Source organism: Dama dama, chromosome 10 (assembly GCF_033118175.1).
Source record: "Dama dama isolate Ldn47 chromosome 10, ASM3311817v1, whole genome shotgun sequence".
Taxonomy (NCBI): domain Eukaryota; kingdom Metazoa; phylum Chordata; class Mammalia; order Artiodactyla; family Cervidae; genus Dama; species Dama dama.
Window position 1 is genome coordinate 25767737 of NC_083690.1, and position 25640 is coordinate 25793376.

At 47.5% G+C, this 25640-nt stretch overlaps 1 long non-coding RNA gene across 2 annotated transcripts; it reads right to left on the bottom strand.

The window, feature by feature from the left end:
- Positions 1–929: 929 nt before the first annotated feature.
- LOC133064053 (uncharacterized) lies at positions 930–16483 on the bottom strand. Of its 2 annotated transcripts, XR_009694555.1 has the most exons (5): positions 16425–16483; positions 5261–5399; positions 4394–4452; positions 2914–3029; positions 930–1063 (listed from the first exon to the last, which is right to left on the bottom strand). It is a non-coding gene; the product is annotated as an uncharacterized LOC133064053 (long non-coding RNA). The 2 variants fall into 2 exon arrangements; XR_009694554.1 differs by lacking the exons at positions 5261–5399; positions 16425–16483 and adding an exon at positions 4869–5103.
- Positions 16484–25640: the final 9157 nt, after the last annotated feature.

The following is a 25640-nucleotide window of genomic DNA, read 5'->3' on the forward strand; positions in this document are numbered from 1 at the left end:
AGGCCTGTCCTATGTAAATTGGGCTAACCAGGAGTGCTGTTTATTCTACCTGAGGTCCTCACTCCAGTCCTTGGACCTTCCTTTGACCTTCCTTTCTTCTATTTTCGCGGGCTCTTCCCTTCCTTGTCTTTTAGCCACCGCCATTCAGGACTCCTATTTTCTATTTTAACTACCAAACAGAGATGGTCACGTAGCCAGAGGTCTGGAATCTGGTGGTCTCGCAGCTTTGAGAAGACAGGCGCCAGTGAGATAACAGGATGCCATTTGGGGCGATTTGGTCAGTCTCCCAGATCACTGTGCTTTATTCTTTGTTTTCGAGGTCAACATAATGAGCCATTTTATCGGTGAGACCCCATGCTGACCCTTAAGAAATCTAGCATTCTCAGCCCCAGCCACTGCTCTGGGCTTCCTCTCATGGACTAAAAAGGAAATGTTGCCATTTCAGTCAACACAAAATGGTACCTGCCACTCTGTGCAGTGCTTAGTCACTCAGTCGTGTCCAGCTCTTTGCAACCCGGTAGACTGTAGCCCACCAGGCTCCTCTGTCCGTGGGGATTCTCCAGGCAACAGTACAGGAGTGGACTGCCATGCCCTCCTCCAGGGGAATCTTCCCAACCCAGGGATCGAACCCAGGTCTCTCGAATTGCAGGCAGATTCTTTACCGTCAGATCCACCAGGGAAGCCCAGCTGCCAGTCTAGTAAATAACAAATGCTGCCCACCATCAAGCCATCAGTGACTGCAGCTGACGGTTTCTGGTGAGCAGTGTCAGATTCGTGATCTCCCAAGATTTAACTGTGGGACCAGGAACCAGGCTTGATCACTCAAGAGCTTTTATACAGCGGAGTTTTATTAAAATATAAAAAGGGACAGAGAAAGCTTCTGACACAGACATCAGAAGGGGAACAGAGAGTGCCCCCCCCACCCCCGCCCCAGCTAGTTTTAGCAAGCTGTTTTATGTCTGTCTCATCAGTTCGGTCGCTCAGTCATGTCCAACTCTTTGCGACTCCATGGACCACAGCACACCAGGCCTCCCTGTCCATCACCAGCTCCCGGAGTCTATGTCTGTTAGAAAGTTATGAGTCAGGTAAGAGATGCACCTCAAGGCTAACAGAGTTTCACCAGGCCCCTCTCCCACAATATGCAATTTTGAGATAGGATGGCACAAGGTATGACATCCCCCAGCCATAAACAATTTATATGAACACTGGTTTGTTGAGCTACTATCGGCCAAAAGCTGATCTTAGGTGGAACCATTTTGAAGAAAGGCAAATTCCAAAGCAAATACATAATTTCATTAACATAGCTTAAGGAAAACATTTCCATGAGAAAAACACATTGGTCAGCTCAAGGTTTGAGAAAAGTTAAGTTCAGGAGGACCAGGTGTTGTAGCAACACAGAATTTTAATAGACACTTACAGCCTATTTCCTCCGTTTGGAGACCCCTGGCCTTCCTGCCTGTTACCCTCTCACTGTTACCCCCTTCCTCCATCCCAGGGAGCCCCGAGGGAAATCAGGATGGTGAAAAACAGGATATTTGCCCTAGATAGTTAAGATGTATATCAAAGGAGTAATTTCAGTAAGCCCAGACTCTTGCTTCTTCCCATACAGAGAAAAACACTAAAATCATTAGTTTGAGATTCTGTTTTTGTAATTAGAAGTAATCTTTTGATGTTCCTCTGCATCTTTTTTTTTTCCCCTTAGCAAAATCTCCTGTATATTCTGGCTGCTCCCTGACCTCTTTGGAACAGAACCTTAGAGCTATCTGAGAGGTTGTGTCTCTGGCTATATAGTTCTCAGTAATGTCCCCAAATAAAACATAATTCTCCACTTTCAGGTTTTTCAGGATGAAGAAAAACAGGATATTGGCCCGAAATAGTTAAGATGTACATCAAAGGAGTAATTTCAGTAAGCCCAGACTCTTGCTTCTTCCCATACATAAACACTAAAATCATTAGTTTGAGATGTCTGTTTTTGTAATTAGAAGTAATCTTTTGATGTTCGACTACACTTTTTTTTCCCCTCAGCAAAAACGCCTGTATATGCTGGCTCCTCCCTTACCTCTTTGGAACAGAGCCTCAGAGCTATCTGAGAGGCTACATAGAGCTATCTGTGGTTACATAGTTCTCGGTAATGTCCCCAAATGAAAAATAATTCTCAACTTTTAGGTTGTGCCTTTTTTTTTTTCCCAGCAGACACTCCAAACCTCCGTGGGAAGCCCCCAATAACCCCCGCTGCCATTGGCTGATCCTGACACAGAAGACCATCCCTGCCCTCCACCCTCACGCTCTAGCTTCTGCCTACTCCTTCGGAGGCAGGGGACAGATGGACTCCAGGCCACACACTTACAACTAGCCTCCTGTTCATATTTCTTGAAGCCAGGAATAGATGGGCTCTGGGTTAGACATTTACAGCCAGCCTCCTGTTTATATTTCACATAGAAATAACAACAGGAACAGGGTAAATAGCTGGACTTTGCCTTCTGGGAACACTTGAAGATCACAGTAATGGGGAATTAAGCCCTGCTTGGGTAAAAGATCAAGAAGTCACAAATTCCTCATCCTTGGGGTCAGGGAGAACTCAACTGCACATGCACAAAATGGTACCTGCCATTCTGCGTTACAGTTAGTCACTCAGTCCTGTCCAACTCTTTGCAACCCCATGGACTGTAGCCCACCCGGCTCCTCTGTCCATGGGGATTCTCCAGGCAAGGATACTGGAGTGGTTTGCTCCAGTCCCACTCCGAAAGTCCCCGAAGCATGACTTTCTCTAAGCTCGTATGTTGGCATGTTACTCTGCTTTTCTAATAAACGCCTTACTTTGCTCTCTACTTTCTGTCTCCTTGTCAAAATTTTTTTCAAGGCAGATAAGAGCTAGACCCTGGTGGTCTAGTGGTTAGGATTCAGCACTCTCACCACCGCAACCCGCATTCGATCTCAGTCTCGCTTCCAGCTGTTGCTCACTGCTGTCTCTCCAAATTTGCTTTGTGGTCAGGACTTCCTCACACCAGGCCCGGTGATTCACTCCTTCGCTGAAATATCAATTGAGTAATTACTCCTGAAGAGCGATTGTTGAAGCAAAAATAAATTTCTCAAATTATGATCGCGGATCAAAGTTTTTACTTTATGTTTTTTTAGAGAGAGAACCAGAAAAGAGAGGATATTGGTTCAAGGAACAATCTTAGAGTGTTACCAAACTCAAGTTCACGCGCCCAATGCACAGTGAAACCAAACAAACCAAAACTTTGGCCTTTGGAGCAGAGAAACGTATATTGCTGGGCCGTGCGAGGAGAGCGGGCTGGCTCATGCTCAGAAAACCCTGAACTCTCCAAACTCCGAAGGGGTTCAGCAAAGCATTTTTAAAGGGCAAGTGAGGGAGTGGGGAGTAACAGGGTGTGTGATCCGCTCATGCATTATTCTCTGATTGGTTGATTGGTGAGGTATCAATTTTTCGGCGTTCGTAAGTCTGGGGCTCATCTGTATCAAGCAGTTAATTTCTTCCATTTGGTGGTGGTTTTAGCATCCATAAATCAGCAGAGGAAGTGTTATCTAGGGACTTCAGAGAGGAGGAGCGACAGCAGATGATATGGGGGAGGGTTCTGTCCCCAGATGGCCCCATAGAGTCCTACTCTCTGTTACATCAGGAAGGGATTTATAGCAACACAAACGAGTGTCTAGAATAAGACTATCCAACAGAAATTTTTGCTATGATGGGAAACTTTCACTTTGTCCAATACCATGGCACTAGTCACCTGTGGCTGTTACACGCTTGACATGTGGTTAGTGCAGCTGAGGAACTGATTTTTTTAATTTTTATTGAATTAATATTTAAATAGTCACAGGTGGCTGGTGATTACAGTAGGGACAGTTCAGGGCTAGATTATTAGAGCTCAAGGTACAACTTTATCAATTGCCTCAGCGTGGAGGAGAAAGGATATTGGTCCGGAGAGATGAAAGAAGAGAAATGGGTCAGACTGCCTCAACTGTTTGCCCCAGAGCTATGGAGGGGTGGGGTCTAATGGATCTGGTGGGACCAGCGTGAGACGGCCGGCCATGTAAGAAGTAGGCAGCCAGTGTGGGCAGAGGGAGATGCTAGCAGTGTGAGTTTCCCACCATTCCCCTCAAGTCTTGACCAGAGGTGTGGAGAGCAGGAGAGAGGTCTCACAGCAGCAGCACTAAAGAGGGCTGGGCGTGCCCTTAGGAAGTTCTCAAAACCTGGAGAGATCTCCAGAGACACTGAATTCAGGGTCTCTCCAACTCAACTCCGCATACCCCCAGCCTTGATTTTGCAAAGATTTATCCACGGGGGTGGGGATGACAAGGTGGGGGCTGTTTCCACTTTAGTTTAAAAAACAAAAAAACAAAAAACAAACAAACAAAAAAAACCCCTACTTACCACTTTTTTTTCTGATTACTAAATTGGCACGTGCTGGCCTTCTCTGATTCAGAGAAAACCTAAAGGTATAAATAGGAAAGTGAAAACCACCGGAAATCCCATCCCCCGCGCAGGCACCTGGCACCACGTGGGCGGTCCCCAAATGTATGTTTGTTTTTAAAGGTGTATCTCTGTTAACATCCTGTTGAATAACCTTTGTGACATTACTTTCCCACGAAAGTTATTAATTAAACAGGCACACATCCACACAAACAGCTAGAAGTTTCTGAGTCCCCGCTGCAAGAGAGGCGTGATCTCACTGGATCCTCACAGCAGCCAGAGACCTGTGGGTGAGACATTTCCATGATGTATCCCGACTGCTAACCACTCTTGTCTGCCGTTTGGCTAGATTCTTCTACCCCTTTTACAGGTGAGAACACTGAGACCCAGAGAAGCAAGGGGCTCTGCACTCATCCTGCCTCAGTTTTGAACCTACCTTTGCCAATTCGGAGCTGTGTGACTGGGCCTCAGTTTCCTCCCATCAAAGATGGATAAAAGAAGTTCCCTGGCAGCCCGCAGTGGTGGGGTGAGGAGTGGATGTCTTGATGGGTGAAGGCCAGGCGATGCCCAGCTGCTCTTGTGATTAACCTGCCTAAGCTCCCTGACAGCGGTAGAACAGCGCCAGATCCTCCTTAAAATCCCACCCTTTTCCAGCTTTATTAAGAGCTGAGGACACGAGGCCAGGGGAGAGCGGATGGGCTGGAGACCAGCTCCTTGGTTCTTGCTGCCCCCTAGTGGCCTATTCTTGCCCTGCGCCTGCATCAGTGCCCCCGGAGGTGCCACACCCAGAAAACTAGACCTGGGGTGTCTCCACCCTCCCCACCTCACCTCTCTTTCATCTCTGCCTTTCTCCTCCATCTCCTCTAGCACCTGGTAAAGAGCTTGACTTCGGCTAGGAACTCAGGGTGCTCCAAGGATCAGCGGTGTGGCTCAGAGCCAGTCGTGCTGTCTATGCTTTCTTCCTCCTCTGTAAAATGGGAATAATAATAGTACTGACTTCTTGGATGTTAGAGTTGAATGTATTCATACACATAGGGCTTAAAGAGCTGCCTGCACATAGTTAGTGCTTTCAGAATGTTTCCTAGCGTTATTGTTATGATACTGAATGGGTCTGTGGGTGTCATGGAGTGAAAGTGAAAGTCACTCAGTCGTGTCTGACTCTTTGTGACCCCATGGACTATACAGTCCATGAAATTCTCCAGGCCAGAATACTGGTGGGTAGTCATTCCCTTCTCCAGGGAATTTTCCCAACTCAGAGATTGAATCCATGTCTTCTGTACTGCAAGCAGATTCTTTACCAGCTGAGCCACAAGGGAAGCCCAGGTGAGGGCATAAAATATAATTAAAGGAAATAATACCATTCTAAATTTAATGGGCCGACTGGACCAATAGAAATCCGAGACAAAAATTGTCCTGAAGGAATGACCCCACCGACTGTATTTGTATGTGTCCACACCACTTCTACAAGCCATCCGCACGCAGAATCAGAGTGTGTATATTTGCACAGGTTTATATCATGCATTTCTCATCATATATTCACATATATTATACGACAGGTCTTTCCAGAGAAGGAGAGCAAAACAAGAGAGACCAAAATACAGAGAGAGAGAGAGAAACACAAAACGAACTTCTACTTTGAAACTTGATTCCAACCACAAAATGACTTCTAACTCAAGCTGTAGACTGATTCCTGACCCAGCTGTGGACCTATTCGTGATCCTGGCTGCACATCTACCTCAGCCACATGCTCACCCCTAGCCCTGGCCACAGAATAATTTTTGAACCCAGCCCAGAGACCAGTCTCTGACTCTGGCCACCCAGACCCCTCACTCCTATACACTGACACCCCACCCTATCTGGGAATTGGCATATTCTGATTTCAGCTGGTAAATTCAGCCTGAGTTGGTCAACATATCTGGTCTGTCTCTCCTTCCTCTCTTCCATGGAAGTGAGGAGAAAGCTCATAGTTCTCCTTTCTAATCAAACAGGACAGAGTTAAGAAAGGACCCTTTGCCACCTTCTGTTCTGCTTTGGGTGTGATGTCTGGTGGTTTGGCAGCCATCTTGTGATCATGAGGGGACAACCATGGAGAAGAAAGATAGTGTTCTGAACGTGGCAGAGTGAGAGAAAAAAGGAGCCTGGATCCTTGATGATATCAGCAAGTGATCAAATTGACCTCTGGATTCTGAAGTAAACCATAAACATGCTTGTGTTTAAACCATGAAGATTTTCTTTTGTAATCACAAAGCAGTTTTAAAGACTGTAGTCAGTAGAGTAACAGACCCCTAAAAATGTTCACATCCTAATCTCTGGGGACTGTGGACATGTTACACTGCAAGGGAGAATCAAAGTTGCAGATGGAATGACGATTGCTAATTAACTGACCTTGAGATGGGAGGTTATCCTGATTATGTGGATGGGCTGATAGAATCACAAGGGTCTATAAGTCAAAGAGGGTTGTAGGAGAGTTAGAGTCAGAGAGAGATTTGAAGATGCTACCCTGCCGGCTTTGAAGGTGGAAGAAGGAGCCGGGAGCTAAGGAAGGCAGGAAACCGCTAGAGGTTAGAAAAGTCTAGGAGCAGGCTCTCCTTTTGTGTCTCCAGAAGGCATACAGCCCTACTGACATCTTGATTTTCAGTTCAGTGAGACCAATTTCAGACCTCTGACCTCCAGCACTAAAAGATAACACATTTTTGTATTTCAGGCCACTCGATTTGTAGCATTGATTGCTGCAGCAGCAGGAAACGAATCCACAGATACTTATGCACCTGGACACATCCCAGCCTTCTTTTCCTCAAGCCCTTCCTCCATCCTCCTTCCTCCCTCCCTCATTTTTGCCACCCAATCCCCGCTTCCAGAAGGTTCTGCTGTATCTCTGCCCACTCCTTGCCTCCATCAGCATCCATCATCTTTTGCTAAAGTGGACGTGGGGCAGGGCTGAAGCTCAGAGACAGGCCACCGGGGTCCTTGACGCTCTGAGGTCCCCTTGCTGAAATTCCTAATCATTTTATCTTTGAACCTGAGCTGGGTAAAGAAAGCCCCAAGGGACAGTACTGCATGTGCCAAGGCTTGGAGACTCCGCTCACACCTCCCGCCATCTGTCTGCTGCCCGGAGAGAGGGTCTTAGCCACCGACACCCCTCGGCCCTCTGGAAACACTCTGAACACTCGGCCTCGCCCTTCCCACCCATGTCCAGGATCCACTGGAGAAAGCTGGGCGCAGGCATAAGGGAAGGTGGAGGCCAGTTGCTCACCTCGTGGGATCTTGGTGAAGAGTGTGACGGTGACCATCCCCTTCACCCCCGGCTGGGTGTGTCGATCAGGTGGCCTGAGGTCTCAGCTTGGCCGAAACGAGCCTCTTGCTCCTTCCCCATCCAGGTACCCAGAGTCACCATCTTGAATTCTTAGTACTTTTTGAACAAGAAGGTCTGCATTTTCCTTTTGCCCTGAGCCCCTCAAATTCTGTAGCCTTTCCTGACATGGAGTCATTCTTTCTCTCTAAGGCTCCCCCCACTCCCTCTGGTCCCTTAGACCCCATCACTCCCCTACGGTTTCACTTTCATCCCTGAGCAGAATTCTTCTATCAACGTGCTCTGGTTCCTTCCATCTGCAGACGACTAAAGCTTCCCTCCACCAACCTCCGACTTCTCCCTCCCTCTCTCTTTCTCTTTCCTTCCCTCTCAGCCACAGTTCTTGAAAACTGTCTTCTGTCTCCTGTCTCCACTTCCTCCTAGCACACCCCCTCCTCCGCCCTCCTCTCTGTGCGGGAGCCGCCTGCACTTCTGCCAGAAGCTTGCTTTCATGGACACGGGATGCCAGGCCCAGGCCTGCTTCAATCCCTAGCTTCCTGTGGTACCAGCTTCCCTCCTGTTCTTGGAGCTCCACCCTTCTGGGTATTGTTGCTACAGGCTGTTTGCTTCTGGTCAGGCTCCTTTCCCAGCTCTTCTCTGCCCTCCCTGAAATGTTGGGGGTTCTTTACACACACACACACACACACACACACACATGGGGAATCTTATCTGTGTACATACAGATTATAGCCAATCACAGCCTTCCCTAAATCCAGACAAGTTTCATGAGATAGGGACTGTGTTTTCCAGCACCCAGCACAGTGCCTGGCACACAGACTGTGTTCAAGAAACATTTGTTCAATGAATGAATGAGAGATGTCTTCTGAATATGCCTCCTGAGCTCCAGACCCATATAGCCAATTGCTGGTGGGTGTATCTCAATTTCCGCATCTCCCTCCTAGATATGTCCCCTTAGGTGCACAGCACCATCTAATGTGACATCTGTTGTGATATACTGCGCGTGCGTGCTCAGCAGCTTCAGTTGTGTCCGATTCTCTGCGACCCCATGGATTGTAGCCCGCCAGGCTCCTCTGTCCATGGGATTCTCCAGGCAAGAATACTGGAGTGGGCTGCCATTTCCTCCTCCAGATGACATACTGTATGTAATAGTAAGTCCTTGATTTCTCATCAAGTCTCTCATGTCCTCCATTAGAAAGTAGACTTCATAGGGACAGAGATTTGGGGTTGGCTGGTTCACGGCTCTACCCCAGGGTCTTAGAACAGAGGGTGGTACATAGTAGGTTCTCAAGAAACACTTTCTGAGCAAGTGAATGATCTCTCCATGGATGCGTCCATATCTCAGACTCAGTGTATCCCCAGCTGAATTCTTCGTCATCCTCCCCACACCTCCTCCTTCCGGGTCCCAGTCTCAACTGCCAAATCTAAAGAGTGATCATCACTCCGGGCACTACTCCCTCCGCCCTCCCTGACAAGATTTAGGTGCTGGCAGCCTATGCCGAGCACCTCATCTCTCCAACAACTCTATTTGGCCAAGTCAGTCTCCGCATTTTTATCACCTGGAATTATGCAAAGAGCATCTTCTCAAGCACTCTCCCCACATGACCTGGGCTATTTTTCTGTGTCCTTTTCCTGTTCACAAGTGCCTCCTGGCTTCCATTAGCCAGAATTGTGGGACACATACCCCAGGGGTAACCCAGGTAGAGGACACAAACCCCTGGGGTCCCTAAGATGATTTTAAGTGGCACATGGGTGTGCAGTAAAAGGACATCAAACTGAGAAAGTGATTCCTTTTTCAGTTCTCTTTCTCTTGGTCCAACTAGCCCTCTATAGGCTATAGTCTCCTGCCAGAATTTCGGAGCTCATTTTCGGTATCATTGACCTTGTTTTTATAGTTCATTTCTATTATGCTAAGGAAGGCAGGCTCTCCATTTGTGATCATGGCAGTGTTTCTTGCAAAAATAAAGTTCTTGGGACTTTCCTGGTGGTCCAGTGGCTAAGACTCCATGACCCCAAGGCAGGAGGCCTGAGTTTGATCTCTGATCACAGAACTAGACCCCACATGCTGAAACTAAGGTGAATAAATAAATATTAAAAAAAAAAAAAGTTCTTTAAATAAAAAAAAGTAAATCAGTATGAAGAAAAAGTTTAAGTAAAAAGCGGTGGAGAGGGATTTCCCTGGCAATCCAGTGGTTAAGACTTCCCCTCCCAGGCAGGGGGTGCGGGTTTGATCCCTGGTCAGGATCCCACATGCCTCGTGGCCAAAAGACCAAAACATAAAACAGCAGCACTACTGTAACAAATTCAGCAAAAACTTTAAAAGTGGTCCACATTAAAAAAAAAAAAAAGTGATGGAGAAACATGTAAGTCTGGGAGAAATAAGCTGTGGCAGTGTGGATGAGGAGCAAAAGTTTGGAAGAGGCAGGTCTACACTGACATTGACATTGAAGTCGCTCAGTCGTGTCCGACTCTTTGCTACTCCATGGACTGTAGCCCGCCAGTCTCCTCTGTCCATGGGATTCTCCAGGCAAGAATACTGGAGTGGGTTGTCATTCCCTTCTCCAGGGGATCTTCCCACCCTGGGGATCAAACCCAGGTCTCCTGCATTGCAGGCAGATTCTTTGCTTTCTGAGCCACCAAGGAAGCCCCCCTTCAGCCCATAATACTCCCCAGATACATGACCTGGTCTGATATTGTGACTTATAAGAAGAAATACGCGTTTGGTCTTCCGCCCCGTTCCTGGAACAGAGCTCCTAAAACCCTCAGAATTTCCTAAGTGAAAAGAGCATTCAGCGTCTTTTGTTATGTTAATGAGGTGACCTTTGGGAAGCCCCTAAGTCACCTGACGACGGACGCTGGTTGCCAGGGGAACCAACCCAGAGATTAGAGGGGAACTGCCAACCCCTCCCTTCATCTCCTGGGGAGGGAGGGGGTGCTGGAGACCGCATTCAACCAGCAAAGGCCAATAATATAACCAGTCAAGCCGCTACAGAAACGCAAGGGAACAGGATTCGAGGGTTTCCGGTTTGGTGAGTATCTGGGGGTGCTGGGAGCTGAGCCAGCTCTGGAGATGACCTGGAAGCTCTGTGCCCTGGCCCCATAGCTTGCCCTATGCATCTCTTCTCTCTGGCTGTTTCTGAGTTAAATCTTTTCCGAGTGAATGGCAATCTAGTAAATAAAATGTTATCTCTCAGCCACGTGAGCTGCACTGGCAAATTAATCAAACCTGACTAGGGAGTCGTCAGAAGAAGACGGGAAGTCTGTACTTGCAGTTGGTGTCTGACGTAGGGGGAAGGGTTAGTTTTGTAGGACCGGAGCCCTCAACCTGTGGGATCTGATGCTATCTCTGGGTAGATAGTGACAGAATGGAGTTAATTGGTGGTGTGGAAACAACACACATCAGAATTGGAGTCAGAATCGTACCACGGAACTCCTAGACATCATGACGTGGCCACTGTATCCAGACCACACTGTGTTATTTGCAAACCCCCAAGCCTTTGCTCAGGCCCTCCCATCTACCGAGTGTGCCCTCCCACATGTCTCCATCAGGCACCTCCATCCTCATGCAGAGGGATTCTGCTTTTGTCTGCCCAGCATCTACTCCAGTTAATAGGACCTGTTCTTCCTTGGGGACATTCTCTCCCTACTCTTAGGTCATGTCCTTTCCAAGCGAGGATCTCACACTGCGCTTTCTAATAGGGTACATGACTCAGACTTGGCCAATCAGAGCGCTCCTTCCTCACTCTGTATTGTGATTGGCTCATGGATAGGTATGTGATTCAAACTGACCAATGAGAGCCTTTCTTGATATGCTTACTGAGACCGTTAAAAAAAGATCTATTCTTTCCTCTGTGCTTGTTAAACTGGTAGGTTATAAGCCTGGACTTCTGAGAACTTATTTTTTGGGGAGGAGGAGGGAGGGAACTATTGAGTTTCACTCAGCCTGCTTAAGAATGAAGCCAATACCAAAGAAACCAGATCCCAGAGGTGGAGCCCTCCAATCTGAAGAAATTACTTGAGCACCTTGATCCATCCATGCCTGAAACTATTCGTTGATCTTAATAAATAAATAAATAAATAAATAAACCTCTTTTTGTGAGCCAGTAAATCCATTTTAAAAAGCTAGTTCTGTCACTTGCAAATGCAAGATTCCTCATTGAAACAGCTTTTTTTTTTTTTTAAGATACAAGCCACATAACATAAAATACTCCATTTTAAACACTTCAAAATATACAAGTTACTGAGTTTTAGTATATTCACAATGTCGAATCCATCACTACTATCTAATTCCATTATCGCCCACCACACCCCTCCTTAAAAAAAACCTAACCCACTAGTAGCCATTCCCAACTTCCCCCTCTTCTGTTCCCTAGTCACTGGTGATGAAACATCCTCTTTTAAGATACAGTTATACTGGGCATTTCACTAAACACCTGGCAGAATGGTCCTCTCTTTCATGCACATTTCTTTCTTATCACTTATGATCATCAGTTTTATTTTTTGTCTTTAATAATGGAATATTTTGAACATACAGAAAATGATTACTCCTGTTTCTCTTACTAGACTCCCTTGAGGGCAAGAATTATAATCTATTTCTTCTGTGTTTCTTAGCCCCCAGTCCAGGGCCGGGTTCAGATGAAGTGCTCAGTGAAATAAACAAATAAGAATAAAAACAAAAAGTGAACAAGGGCTCAGTCCAAACATCCCAGCGCTGGGCTGGGCCAAGACATGAAGATGCTAGCAAAGGTTTGTTGACTGACTGCTGGACATCCTTGGTAAACAATTCCACAATGGACACCACTCTCGTCTGACTTGTGTGTGAAGGGGGGTGGCGCAGCATGCTTTAGCTGAACTGATCACTTCCCACACTCTGACATTTAATTAAACCCCAAAGTAAATTTACAGTTGGTTGCCATGTCTGGGTACTCCCTAAAATTTCCCCAAGCCACACCCACTTCAGTTGCTTAGTGGTAGCATAGTGGGGAAGCAGAGCAAACCAACTGTTACAGGCATGTTGACTGAACATCTTTCATCTCAGCTGTCCCATCTGTACAATGGGGCTAAAAGTAATAAGTACCTTGTAAGGTCATCAGAGGATGACATGAATGAAGACTTGTGTAGCACTTGAAAGAGCACTGGCTCACGTAAGAAGTCTACTAAACAAGATGCTTTTTCTGGGTTAATCAAGAAGTACATGAGATTGCTAAGTCACTGCACATGCTGTTTCCCCTGCTTGGAAATACTCTTTTCTACCCCTTACTCACTGCTTCCCTCCATTGCCTTTCTGCTTAGATGCCCCCTCCTCCAGGAGGTCCTCTGGCTCCCCAGGCTTTTGTTGGGTGCCTCTCCTCTGGGTGCCTCACACCTGTGCTTCTCCATCAGCATGGGTAGGGGTGATCTGAGACACCTTGGGGTGCCCAGTGTCCCGCACAGGGTGGGTGCTGAGTTCAATGAAAGGACATGACAGAATATGCATCAGAGGATGAACAAGTGATTTTGCTCTCGTCCCTGGGCCCTTCTAACTGGGACTCCTGCCCTGCCCTGGGCATCAAGGCCCTGACTGCATCCTCCGTGTGTCCCTGGGAAGAGAAGGCAGTGGACCAGTGGGCATCTGAGGCCAGTTCCCACCAGCTCCCAAGAGTAACTGTGTCATCTTCACTCAGCCCAGCGAACCATGACATCACATTGGTATAGCTGGAAAGTGGCCAGGTGGGAGTATTTACACCACAGAAAGCGTCAAACACCATATACCAAGTTTTTGTTTTCTGCTTTTTGATGGCTGACCAGCACTCCACCAGTTGTGATTTGGGGGGGGGAAACCACAGAGCCTTTGTGTTGGTCTCACCGGGACATGCTTCCCCACCACCAGATTTTGAGCTCACATCTCCCCTGCCTGGACCCCTCTCCCCCTCATCCCCATGGCTAACCACCACTCCCTCATGGCGCCTGACCTTTGAAGGACAAGCCCTGGGCTTCTTCCTGCTGCGCCCAGGCCAGCATGCAGGCTGCCGCTGTCAGTAAAAGCTTGTTGATTGACTAACGGACGATTCTTGGTAATATTTTTTGCAAGTTTGACCTTTTCCCCATGTGAATGTGGGGAAACCACGGCAGCCTGAACTTTCAGTAAATAGGAGCCGCTTTGAGGAAGGGAGTCTTTGCAGAAACTCACCACAGCTGCCTGGAAGTCGAGTCATTGCACCCCTTCCTCCCTGCGTGTGCAGCCTCTTGGAAGCCCCAGGTGTCTTGGGGCCACGGCTCCCTCAGGTGCAAGAAGGGGGAAGAGGAGGAGGTTGGGGGCTCTGGGGCAGAGGCTTCTGGTGGGGAAGGAGGCCCTGGGGGAGCTGTGGGGGCTGGCACACATGTGCACAGACGCACGTGGGAGTATGCACATGTCTGCAAATGTGTGTGAATCTGTCACTTGGAAAATGGTCTAGTTTCAGTTGGATTGACAGAGACTTGCAGATCCTCAGACCACAAAAGGTGCTGAAAATAATGCTGCTCTCTGCCCCCAGCACAGCCACCTCTTGCCAAGACTCAGGTTGTGCCCTGTGGCTCCGGCAGAGAGGAAAGGGTCTACTCCTGTGTGCACACGCGGGGCATGGTACTCACAGTCTCTGAAGCCCAGGAGGGCTCAACTCTGCAGAATGTGTGCATACTCAGTTGCTTTCAGTCATGTCTGACTCTCTGGGACTCCATGGACTGTAGCCCCCCAAGGCTCCTCTGTCCATGAAGTTCTCCAGGCAAGAATACTGAGTGGGTTGCCATTTCCTCCTCCAGGGAGGTCTCTCAGACCAGAGATCAAACCTGCGTCTCCTGCATTGGCAGGTGGATTCTTTACCATCCGAGCCACCTAGGAAACCCCTCTGCAGAGAAAAGACTCAATAACCAGGACACCTCTCATTTAATGACAGCGCGTGCATGTCTATGCATGCGCATCCCCTCTCCGTTTTACATGCGTTGGGAAGGTGGGAAGGTGTTTTCATCAGTGTGATATCCCCAGCACAGTGCCTGGGACATAGTAGATGCTCAATAAATATTTGCTCATGTGCAAGTGTGCACGTGTACACATGTATGTGCCTGTGCTCACGTGACAGTGTGTGTGTGCAGGCACGCCAGTGAACGTGAGTGGATGGGAATGTCGCATGCTTTCTGTTCAGCCATGTGAATAGGGATGTGCACGACTGTGGGTGACTGTGCTTGACGAGGGAGTGTGAGCAAGCAGGCTGAATCATGTGACCACACGTGATGCATCTCTGGATACCTGGGAATCAACCTCTGTGAGCTCAGTTTGCTCTGTCCATGGGTGCATGAGCTGGGGTGTGATTCCATGTGCACTTGCGTGTGAGATCTGTTCAGATGTACACACAGGGGCATGCATGGACATTTGTGAGAAAGATTACGGAATGGTGGTTAGCCAATTGTCCAGGCTCAAATTCCTGTTTCATTTCGTAACTTGTCCATCTGAGCAACCATGGGTGAGTTACTTAAACTCTTTGTGCCTCAGTTTATTCATCTGTGAGATGGGGTGATAATAGCAGCTGCCTCCTGGACCCATTTGGGAGACCAAATAAGATACTAGCACTTGGCAGACAGCGAGTCCCAGTCATGCCACCTGATGCTGTTTTTTTGTTGGTTTGTTTTAAATATTTATTTATGTGACTGCTGTGCTGGGTCTTAGTTGTGGCATGCATGATCTTTGATCTTCTTTTCTGCATCGGGGATCTTTAGTTGCAGTGTGCAAACTCTTAGTTGCAGCATATGGGATCTGGTTCCCTGACCCGGGATGGAACCCAGGCCGCCTGCATGGGGAGCTCAGAGTCTTAACCACTGGACCACCAGGGAAGTCCTGCTGCTGTTTTGTGTGTTGTGCACAGTTGTATGAGCACACCTGTGTCTCCAGCCTGCTCCCACCTCAGCCCCAGAGAGATAAGGACCCTCTCAATCAGACACCAAGATTTGCAAGTGGGTTTCAGGGAAGTAACCAGGCTCGGGTCTAGGATGGTTGGAGTGAGGTGGAGGTGGTGGAGACTGTCTGGACCCTGAACATCAGCCATCCCTCCTCCCAATTCACAGAGGAGAACTTGGCCTTTCCTTGGTCACCTGACTCCATCCTTGCAGCCTGGAGAGGTTGTCTTTGCCAGGCCACCTCACTGGGCTCAGGGGAGGCAGATATGAAATGATGGGAGGGGAGCTCACTCCAAGGAGAGGTAGTCCCAGGATGTGTGCACAGTGATCCCATTAGGAGTGGCTCTGGGTGTGCCCTTTAGAGGGTCATTGGTCTGGAATCTTCCACGAATGCCATAAAACAGAAAGATCCAGGTGCCTTTGAGGGGTCTAAAAAGAGCTACCATGCTCAGGTGGGGAGCTGTGTACCTTGGAAGGCATCAGAGGAGACTGGCACCCATCAGAGTGATTAAGGAGGATAGGAACTTCCCATCACTCCTGCCTAGGCTCTGGGAGGGGCTGGAGGACAGGAAATGACCTCTGAGGCTAACCCAGAGTGTTCATTCACCCACTGATTCACTTGAATCACATTTTCTTGAGTCCAGGAAAGTTCTAGCCCCTGGGGGATCGGAGACCCATTCCTACCCATGTGGAACTTGTGGTCAAGTAGACAAGCCCAATAACGCAGTGTGGTCTACTGCACAGTGAGGGAGGCATGGGCCCAGAGGTGGGACGACTCACCTGGTCCTGGGACATCAAGGAAAGCTTCCTGTAGGAGGTGACATCTCCATCAAAATCTGAAGGATGAGAACCAGTTACCCAGGAGATGGTGGGGCGAGAGGGTACCTGGTGGAGGGCACAGCACAGGTGAAGTCCTGGGGGAATAGCCTGACCTGGCTGGGCACACAGTATGAGGTGAGTGAGGTGGGAGGTGACGTCGGAGGGTAAAAGCAGAGTCCTAGGAGTCACCTGTGGGGTCTGAGGCTGAAAGGGACTTGTTATCTGTAGGTCAACCTGACTCGGGGCTACCAGGAATGCCAGTTTCCTGAGATGAGTCCAAAGTGGAGGTGGGGACTCCCCTGGTGGTCCAGTGGTTAAGAATCTGCTTGTTAGTGCAGATCCCTGGTCCAGGAAGATCCCACGTGCCTCAGAGCAACAAAGCCCGTGTACCACAACAACTGAACACGCACTCCAGAGACCACAAGCCACAGCTACTGAAGCCCTTTCGCCCGAGAGCCTGTGCTCTGCAACAAGAGGAGTCGCTGCAATAAGAAGCCAGAGCACTGCAACTAGAGAGTAGCCTCCATTTACTGCAACTAGAAAGCCCGCATGCCACAATGAACTCCCAGCACAGCCAAAAAAAATAGAGACAGGAAGTGTCACTTGACCCTAAGCTTTGGGGTTTACACCAAGACATCAGTAGTAAGACTGTGGGTCCAGCTCCCCTCCCAGCACAACACCAAACCAGGGGTCCCTTCTGGGGGACACTTGGCAATGTCTGGTGACACTTCTGGTTTTCACTGCTGGCATCAAGAAGCCTAGGAGGCTGCTCAGTGTCCTACCAGGCAGAGGACAGTCCCACAGCAAAAAATTACCCAGCCCAAATGTCTAAACACCGAGGTGGAGAGCCCCAGATGCCGCATCCTTCCAGGGCTCCTAAGAGACTGTCAGAGTGTTCTGGGAGTCCCTCCCTAGATTCGAAGTGAGCCTGTGCCAAGGTGGGAGCGGTTATCGGGTAGCTGTGGCTACAGAGGCTGGCTCTTCTGTGGAACTGAACTTGGCATCCTTGTGGCTTTTCCTCTCCTTTTCATTTGGCTCAGGCATCTCAGCCCCTCATGTATGGATGGTCTCCAGGGGCCCTACGTGGCCCCAGCCCTTCATCCTGCTGAGAGCTTTCCGTGGCTCCGGGTACCACCTTCCTCTCCAGTCTATGGCTTGACCACTTCCCTCTTGTCCACCCACACCAGGGTCCTTATTCCCCAAATACCCTGTGTCTCTGCTGGGGGCATGCTTCCTTCCTCTTTCAGTCTCTTCTTATCTTGATTATTTCCCTTCTTTTGTTTTCTTCTGCTTTTATCTTGGTGCTCTTTCCCCAAATTCTTGAGAGGAGTGTTTGAGACATTCCTGTATAGCTTTCATTCTTTTCTAATTTAAGAATTTTTAAGGCTACGCATTTACCTCTAAGTATTGTTTTAGCTGCAACCCACAAGTTTCAATAGGTAGTTTTTGTATCTTTAAGTTCAAAATGTTTTCTTTTTTTTTTCACTGTGATTTTTCTCATTGTCCTTTAGGTGATTTAGAATTGTACTTCTTGGTTTCCCCAATGACGTTTTTGAAAACCTTTGGAATGGCCTCTCTTATTTTCAACATAGTGAACCGCTCTTCATCCTTGCAAGTCCAGTTTAAATGACCACCTCCTCTGTGAAGCCTTCCCTGGACACTTCCTCCACCCGACTCCAGGCATGTAGTTATTACTTGCCTCTTTTCTGCTCCCATGGCACCTTGTACAATCATTGCTGCACTTGAAGGCACAGAGTTATGTACGTTTAAGGCACACAGTCAAAACCCTTTCAGTTTCAAGTGAAAGAAAACTTATTCTTTTGGCTGAAACCAAAAAGGAACTTACTGTCTCATTTCACTAAAACGTCTGGCTTTCAGGCACAGCTGGATCCAGGGGTTCTGACTCCTGATGACTCAATTAATCTCTTGGTCATTTCCTGTATGTTGACTCCATTCTGTGGCAAGTTCTCTCTTTGTGGCCATGAGCTATCTGCCCATCCTCTCTGCTCCAAGCCTGGAGTCTTTGCTCTAATTGTCTCATTAAAAGGTTCATGGAGCCTTACTGACTCTAGTAAAGAATCCGTCTGCCAATGCAGGAGATGTAACAGATGTGGATTCAATCCCTGAAGGTTGGGAAGATCCCTGAAGAAGGGAATGGCAACCCACTCCAGTATTCTTGCCTGGAGAATCCCATGGACAGAGGAGCCTGGCAGGCTAGTCCATAGGGCTGCAAGGAGTGGGATACGACTGAAGTGACTTAGCACGCATGCGTGGGTCACATACTCTGACTGGATTAATTAGTGGGAATAAAGTACATTGACTTAGGTCAGAGTCATGCGCTTCTCTGGGGAGAGAGGCAGAAAAGATCAGGACACAATTCCAGGAGAGGAGTAAGTTAGTGCTAGAAAGCTGAAAAAGAAAAAGTAAAAATGCACTACTCCTAAATTCTATTATCAACACTACTAACAACAACTCTTTAAGTCAGTCATATTCTCAACACCTAGCATGGTCCCAAGCGCTTTACCTTGACTCCTGCATGTCCATTCCCCAGTGGATGTGAGACCGTCAACAGTGAGGAAGTTCTGTTCTATTAACTGAGAAAGATCAGAGGCTGCAGGGGAGGGAGGAGGTGGTCGGCCCTATTAGCGACCCCAGTAGAGTGCAGCTGCTGTGGGAACTCTCTGTCTTAGCTCCGGCTGCTACGACAAATACCACAGGCCCAGGGGCTTAAGCAACCGAAATTTATTTATCACAGTTCTGGAGGCTGGAACGTCCAAGCTCGAGGTGCCAACCCATTCAGCTCCCGGCGAGAATCCACTTCCTCGCTTGCAGAGAGCTGCCTTCTCGCTGGGTCCTCACATGGCCTTTCCTTGATGCCCATGCAGAGGGGCAGAGGGGAGGAGCTCCCTGGCGTCTCTTCTTGGAAGGACACTAGTCCAGTCCTCAGCGACTTCCATACCGCCGCATAGGTTAGGGCTACCACGTGTGAATTTCAGAGGGATACAGACATTCAATTCAGGACAGTCTCCTTCCAGTGTAAGCCCTCCCATGTCTTTCGAAAAATCAGAGCTGCACCGACACTGAACATGAAAGGGGCCTCCATGGCCCTGTGGTCCAACCACACGTTCAATCAATCCGACCATGCGCCCACATCAACAGGTGGCCAAGCCTCGGTTTGCATACCACCGGCGACCGGAAACTCACCATCTACTTTAATTAGGCAAGCGTGACTGCCATGGTCTGGAGCTAAAGGTCAGCTCTCTCATCCTCCACCCTGAATCTTCCCTCTTTCAAGCTAAACACCTCTGCTTTCCCGTGGTTTTCAGACCCTCTTCACACCCCTGCCCCCCAACATCTTGGTTGCCTCTTTGAATATACTCCAGTTCACCAGTGTTCTTAAAATGAACTGGACATAGACTGCAGATGTGGCCACTACAGTGAGACTCACCTCCCTGGATCTGGGCACCACACCTCTATCAACGCAGCCTCAGGGAGCCTCAGGTTTCTCTTGGCTGTGACGTGTTCTTTTATAGATATATGTATATATATATATATATATATTTAGCTGTGTCGGGTCCTGGGTGTGGCATGCGGGATCTTCTGTTGTGGCCCAGGGGCTCAGTAATGGTGGCGTGTCGGCTTATTTGCTCTGCGGCATGTGGGATCCTAGGTCTCCAACGAGGGATAGAACTCACGTTCCCTGCGTTGCAAGGAAGATTCTTAACCACTGCACCCCCAGGGAATTTTTTAATTTTGATTTTTAAATGGAGGATAACTACTTTGCCGTGTCATTGGTTGCTGCCATACAACAACGTGAATCAGCTATGAGTATACGCATACCCTTCCCCTCTAGAGCCTCCCTCCCACCTCTCACCTCACCCCTGTAGGTCGTGTGATACACTCTTGGTGTTGGGAAAAACCCCCGAGCACATGTTGCTTCAGTGGTTCTAACCCCCACACCTGTGAAATTGACTAGTTGACCCGAAAGAAATGACATTGCACTCATCCTTTATTTTATTTTATTTTTTGCCTGCTCTGAACATGTGGGATTTTAATTCCCTGATCAGGGATCCAACCAGTGCTCCTTGCTATGGAAGTGCTGAGTCTTAATCCCTGGACTGCTGGGAAGTAACACCAGCATCCTTTATCAGAATCTTTGGAAGGCCCACTATTCACATCTCTTTATATTTTTAAGGCCTTCCCTCTTGCTGTGCCTTCTCCCAGCATGCAGATCCTTGGTGACCTTCCTTTTTTTTAATTTCAAAAATGAAGATAGCTTTATTAGTTTCCTCAGATTCCAGAAGCTATGTATCACTTTAAAAATTAATACAGGAGGGCTTCCCTGGTGGCTCAGGGGTAAAGAATCTGCCTGCCAATGCAGGAGACACGGGTTTGATCCCTGATCTGGGAAGATCCCACATGCCCATGTGCCACAACTATTAAGCCTGTGCTATAGAGTCTGGGAACTGTAACTACTGAAGCCTGCTCACCCTAGGGCCCTCACTGCAACAAGAGAGTGGCCCCTGCTCGCCACAACTAGAGAAAAGCCCACACAGCAATAAAGACTCAGTGCAGTCAAAAGTAAATAAATAAATAAAAATTAAAAATCAATACAGGGGACTTCCCTGCTGGTTCAGTGGCCAAGACTCTGTGCTCAAAATTCAGGAGGCCTGGGTTTGATACCTGGCCGGGCAACTAGATCTTGCATGCCTCAGCTATAGATCTCACATTCCACTAAAAAGATTGACGATCTCATGTGCTGCAACTAAGACCCAGAACAGCCAAATACATTTTTTTAAGATGGACTTCCCTAACTATAAGCAAGGTGAAAAGACAGCCCTCAGACTGGGAGAAAATAATAGCAAATGAAGCAACAGACAAAGGACAAATCTCAAAAATATACAAGCAACTCCTGCAGCTCAATACCAGAAAAATAAATGACCCAATCAAAAAATGGGCCAAAGAACTAAACAGACATTTCTCCAAAGAAGACATACAGATGGCTAACAAACACATGAAAAGATGCTCAACATCACTCATTATCAGAGAAATGCAAATCAAAACCACAATGAGGTACCATTACACGCCAGTCGGGATGGCTGCTATCCAAAAGTCTACAAGCAATAAATGCTGGAGAGGGTGTGGAGAAAAGGGAACCCTCTTACACTGTTGGTGGGAATGCAAACTAGTACAGCCGCTATGGAGAACAGTGTGGAGATTTCTTAAAAAAAGTGGAAATAGAACTGCCATATGACCCAGCAATTCCACTTCTGGGCATACACACCAAGGAAACCAGATCTGAAAGAGACACTTGCACCCCAATGTTCATCACAGCACTGTTTATAATAGCCAGGACATGGAAGCAACCTAGATGCCCATCAGCAGACGAATAGATAAGGAAGCTGTGGTACATATACACCATGGAATATTACTCAGCCATTAAAAAGAATTCATTTGAATCAGTTCTAATGAGATGGATAAAACTGGAGCCCATTATACAGAGTGAAGTAAGCCAGAAAGATAAAGACCAATACAGTATACTAACGCATATATATGGAATTTAGAAAGATGGTAACGATAACCCTATATGCAAGACAGAAAAAGAGACACAGATGTACAGAACAGAATTTTGGACTCTGTGGGAGAAGGTGAGGGTGGGATGTTTTGAGAGAACAGCATTGAAACATGTATATTATCTAGGGTGAAACAGATCACCAGCCCAGGTGGGATGCATGAGACAAGTGCTCGGGCCTGGTGCACTGGGAAGACCCAGAAGAATCGGGTAGAGAGGGAGGTGGGAGGGGGGATCAGGATGGGGAATACATGTAAATCCATGGCTGATTCATGTCAATGTATGACAAAAACCACTAGAATATTATAAAGTAATTAGCCTCCAACTAATAAAAATAAATGGAAAAAAAAAAAAAAAGAAATAGAAATAAAATGGACTTCCCTGGTGGTCCAGTGGTTAGGAATCTGCCTGGCAATTCAGTGGGCATGGGTTCAGTCCCTGCTCTGGGAGGATCTCACATGCCGCAGGGCAACTAAGCCCGTGTGCCACACCTGCTGAAGCACTCTCACCTAGAGCCGTGCTCCGCCACAAGAAGTCAACGCAGCGAGAAGCCCTGGCACCACAACTAGAGGGTAGGGCCCGCTTAGTGAAACAAGAGAAAGATCACACAAAGCAATTAAGACCCAGTGCGGCCAAAAATAAACAAATGAATGAAAATTTAAAATAAAGAAATAAATTAAAAAATAAAAATCAATATAGGGAATTCCCTGGAAGTCTAGTGGTTAGACTAGACTTCCACTTCATTCCACTTCAGGGAGCACAGGTTCAGTCGCTGGTCAGAGAGCTTAAATCCCACGTGCCATGCAGCATGGGGCCAAAAAAAAAAAAAAAAATCAACCCAGAAAGAATTTTTAAATTAAAAATTCCTACCAACTAGATATAGTCCTATTAACACTTGGAGCTAGATTGCTCAGGTTCAAACCCTGACTTGACCACTTACCAACCCAATGATCCTGGGCAGGTTGCTTAATCTCCTGCACTTTCATTTCCTTGAGTCTAAAAATTGGGGAAATTAAAAGTGATAGCGTAGCACAATGCCTGTTAGATGGTGAATTCCTTAAAAATGTAAACAATCTTGTTATTAATAATTGTGTTAGGGTTCTGTTTCTCTGGAGAGAATCTTGACTAATATAGAGAAATATGTCTTAGTCTGTTCAGGCTCCCGTAACAAAATACCATAGATGGGGGGTGGGTCAGGCTTAAAGGACAGAAATTTGCTTTCTCACTGTTCTGGAGGCTGGAAGTCTGAGATCAAGTCTGAGCCAGGATGTTGGCATGGTTGGATTTAAGTGAGGGCTCTTTCCCTGGCTTGCAGACAGCCGCCTTCTTGCTGAGTCTTCACAAGGGGGCAGGGGAGTGGTGGAGAGAGAGAGGGTGGGGCGAGAACCCTGGTGTCTCTTCCTCTTCTTATAAAGCCACAGGCTTGTAAGATTTGGGTTTCGCCCTTTATGACCTCATTTAACTTTAATTACCTCTTAACGGCTCTATCTCCAGACTGTATCAGATGGGGAATTTGGACTTCAAGCTATGAATGGGCAGGGGAGGTGTGTGCAATTCAGTCCTTAGCAATAACATTGGTATATGTGATGACTACTGCCTGAACAGGGTAACTCTATACCCAACCCTCCTTCTTTAGATGATAACCACAGAGTTGCATTGGCAATTACCCATCAGAGCCTCCCTCTGGCCACAGTAACTGGCATAGGGATTGCCAGGTGACTTAAGTTGAGCCTTCCTTGACCCCAGACTGGCACATAGATCGGTCTGAGATTCAGTCCAAGTCGATGCAGATAATTCCCTGGGAATTTTCTGGCTGGAGTCCATGGGAACTCTTCCTTTCCACTCTGACTGCAGAACTCGTGAATTGGGAGTTTGCAGTCTACAGATGCTGCAGAGAGAGAGCCCCACTGCAGTGGGAGGGAATTCCTTTCTGAGCTTTGACCTGCTACAATGCATTCCCAGGTTTACTAAACTTGCTTGGTTTCGTTTCCTCCTACTGCAACTGGAATAATACTGTTGGTAACAGGCCCTGAGTGATACAATTTGTTTAGTTTAGTTTCTAGCACTTGACAGAGATTGCTAGTTGCCTGTGTCAGTTTTAACCTTTTTCTTCCATAAGAAGTCCTGGAAGGACATCTATCCATCAGTCAGGATTGTTTCTGCACCTGTATCTTGTGTATGTGCTCAGTCATGTCCAGTTCTTTGAGATCCCATGGACTGTAAGTCCACCAAGCTCCTCTCTCCATGGAATTCTCCAAGCAAGAATACCAGAGCAGGTTGCCATTGCCAACTCCAGAGGAACTTCCCAACCCAGGGATCGAACCCGCATCTCTTACTTCTCCTGCTTTGGGAGGTGGATTCTTTTTCACTGCGCCACCTGGGAAGCCCTATCTCTATGTCTATATCTACCTCCACATGCAAATCTGTATCTGTCTTAGTTCAAATACAGGTTCAGTTGCATGTAACAGGAATTTAAGTTCGTGGTGGCTTAAGTAAGAGTTGGTCTTTTTTTTCCCCTCACATGTCGCAGTGTAGACCAACCGAGGTGTCCAGGTATGAGTGGTACTCCACAAGGGCATTTGGGCACCCAGGCTCCTTCTGGCCTGCTTCTGTGCCATCTTTAAGATATTACCCTGGTCTGCCTTGCCCGAGATGGCCCCACAATGCCCACATTCCAGGGAGCAGGAGAAAGGAAGGGGGCAGAATGGAAGGTTACATTCTCTCCCTTTGTTTATTTTATTGTTATCATTCTTTAGTGACTTTAAACATTTTGTCATGATCATGGATTCTCTGAGTCAGACATTTGAACAGGACACAACAAAGATAGATTCGTTCTTCTCCAAAGTGTCTGAAACTTGAACTGGGGAGGTGTTTGTTTTTTTTTTTTTACTGCACTGTGTGACTTGAGGGATCTCAGGTCCCCGACCAGGGATTGAACCCAGGCTACGGCAGTGAAAGCATTGAATCCTAACCACTAGACCCTCAGATAACTCCCAGAGCTGGAGAGATTTGAAAGCTTTGGGTGACTTAACAGCTGAGGGCTGGAATATCTGACGGCTGGGTCACCTGCAGGTCTGGCAACTGGGTCATTGTTATTGTTCAGTTGCTCAGTTGTATCCGACTCTTTGCAATCCCGTGGACTGCAGCACGCCAGGCTTCCCTGTCCTTCACTATCTCCTGTAGTTTGCTCAAACTCATGTTCATTGAGTCGCTGATGCCATCTAACCATCTCATCTTCTGTTACCCCTTTTCCTTCTGCCCTCAATCTTTCCCAGCATCAGAGTCTTTTCCAATGAGTCAGCTCTTTGCATGAGGTGGCCAAAGTATGGGCACCTAGGTGAGAGTGACTCAAAAACAGGACAGCTGACCAGAAAACCTACACGTGATTTCTCCATGCAGCTGGGCTTCCCTCCAGCATGGCCGCCTCAGGGTGCTTAGAGTTCTTGCCCAGCTGCTCAGGACTCCAAACAGAAGTCTTGTTTTGTTTTTATAAACAGAAAAGATTTTAAAAGTATGAGGCACCTCCCTACAAAGGTATGACTCTGAAATTGCGCGTGGTACTTATACTCACAAAGCTTGATTTTCTCACTTGATCTATTATACCT